Genomic DNA, 2,500 nt, shown 5'->3' on the forward strand with positions numbered 1-2,500 from the left:
GGGTGGGTCGTGTGTTTTTTATCTGCCACATTTCCAATTGCTCCGGCCCACCCCCCCCCCCCCCCCCTATACTTTTTGACCAGTCCCTTAATTGATATGGAAATAAATATGACAGAAAAAAATCTTGGACACTAACCGCAAAACTACAATCTTCATTCGAAGGCACATTCACGCGCATGCCGAGGGCAGCCCTAAATTTCTCCTGCCAAAATGTAAGCTGTACGGAAATGTACCACAATTATCTGTCACCATCCGGGAGAGGCCGCGCTGAAATTTGCAGGGCACTGCAGGCAGAGTAAGAAGGAGCTTGCAAGCTGATCTCCTACTTTGGCAGTCCAAACACGGTTCCTCCGCAGCAGGCCTAGGCTGTCCTTCACGGACATCCCTAGACCAGCTGCAGGACGACACAGGCTAACTATCCGAGGAGCTTCCTGCAACAATGCCGGTCGATTGAGATGGATGGAAGAGCTTGGTCAGTCCGAACAAGTTGATCAGATAATCAGATGACCTTGATGATGAACCAGATAATCTTGGTGATTAGGATGATGATTTTTCTTCCCTCCCACAAAAACTCGTCAGTCTTGCGATACTACTACTCTGGATTTTAAAGAGGCTCACCTCTCCGCTCTACGCTTGCGCTCCAGTCATTGCTTTGCACAGTCCGCTCTTCTGCCACATGCCCTTTCTTCGCATTCACAACTACCTGAAACCAGTTAGACTTATCACTGGCAAGTCTCTCAACGATGTCATCAAACGTTTAGCTTCCCTGGGAGTCCTTGGATCCTCAGGATTTCACTGGCCACAGTCTACCTCGCGGAGGCGCTCCATTCGCCGTTAAGTGCAGAATCCCGGTCGAACTAATCAAACTTTCACTCCCACTTCACGTTATTTACAAACAAATCATGATTGTATGTACAAGACCGTGGTAGCCCACAGTTAGCGTAGCCATTTTAGGCGAGCCACTTACACGACGACAATATTGCTAGCTCTCACTAGGGTTAGATACATTATGCCGGCATAATGGCCAAGTTTATAGCATAATTTTAGCATAATGCTACAAAACTAATATTTTCCCCATTTTCAGTGAAATTGTAAGTAAAAAAATATCGAGCTTGCCTCCTGTCTGATTAGTTAGCTCTTTCTGAGGCTTGGTTACTAGGTAGAGACCTGGTTACAGCATTATCCCACTTCCATCAGGCTAGCGCTTGGCAGTCGTCCTGACAACAATCACAACATGGCAAGTCCCGTTTGGACATTTGCAAGACCTTACGCTTCAAGTCCATACTGAATGTTGATTAATTCTTCAATACAACAAGAGATGAACATAGACCAAATTGCTGACATACAATATCTGTATTACCATGCTTTACACATTTTAAATATACCGTGTCGCCCTTAAGAGTAAAACAAAAATATTAAAATGTTGCGTCTTAAGCTTTGTTTGGGGACTCATTTGGGTGGTACCGTGGATTTAAGGGCGAAATTTCAACCAGCATCACACGAGCATAATGGTCTGACAGGAGCATAATTTTCAGCATAATGGTCAAATTTACGAGCATAATGTGTCTAACCCTAGCTCTCAGAACAAAGTGAACAAAAAAAACTAAGAAATTGACAAGATTTACCCAAACAAACGCCTCGTACATCAGAGAGAAAAATGTTCTAAAATGATTTGAGATGTTATAGGTATAAAGAAAAGTCATATACTTTGAAAGATCAATGTAGCGGCGTGTCAACATCATTTCCTCAAATTTAAGAAACTTTAGAAGCAATCGTTCAATTTACGTTTTGAGTGTGTTTTTCCTTATTTTTTTTGTTTTCGTTTCTTGTTGGGTTTGGCACACTTTGTCCCTCCCTGCTCTCCTCTGAATCTTTTTTGGGCCTCTTTTCGTATTTAGGGGGCTTCTCTCGAGTCCTCAGGGCTTGTTGGCTGAGGTGCCCGGGGGGACACAGGGGGATAATTACATCCTTACTGTCGGGCGCACAGTACAAGCTCATAGTAAAAGCGGTTTCATTTGAGTGTCTAAAAACCAAATCCAAAGTAATTACAGAGCCAATCACGTCACGTTCTGAAGGAAATGCACTCTCAGCGAATCACAAGCCTAAATAATTTAGAGCAAGTAGAGGCAGCCTACGCCGCAGGTAAACTGAACCAGAGTGACTATGACGCAATTGGTTTTAGTTTTGCGTCTGATTGGCTGAAACGTTCGCGAAATCGGATGCACATCAGTGTGAAACTGAATCAGGTGATTTCTAACTTGAACCAGTTATTTTAATGTTTCTTTTTGTAGCTGTGTCCCTAATATTTCCCCATGGTTTCCACTTTTCTACCCTCCTTGCCAGCGAGCTACCTCCGCGTGGATAGCAGGCCCTGTCTGCGAGACGCAAAGTAGACGCGCCCCAACGAGAGAGGTGCATACACGGGTCCGGGTCGGCTGGTAATCGAGCCAACTCAAGCCCTGCATACTGAAAGGACGGTAATGACCGGAAAAGTCCAGCA

Source organism: Montipora capricornis, chromosome 9 (genome assembly GCF_036669925.1).
Source record: "Montipora capricornis isolate CH-2021 chromosome 9, ASM3666992v2, whole genome shotgun sequence".
NCBI classification, from domain to species: domain Eukaryota; kingdom Metazoa; phylum Cnidaria; class Anthozoa; order Scleractinia; family Acroporidae; genus Montipora; species Montipora capricornis.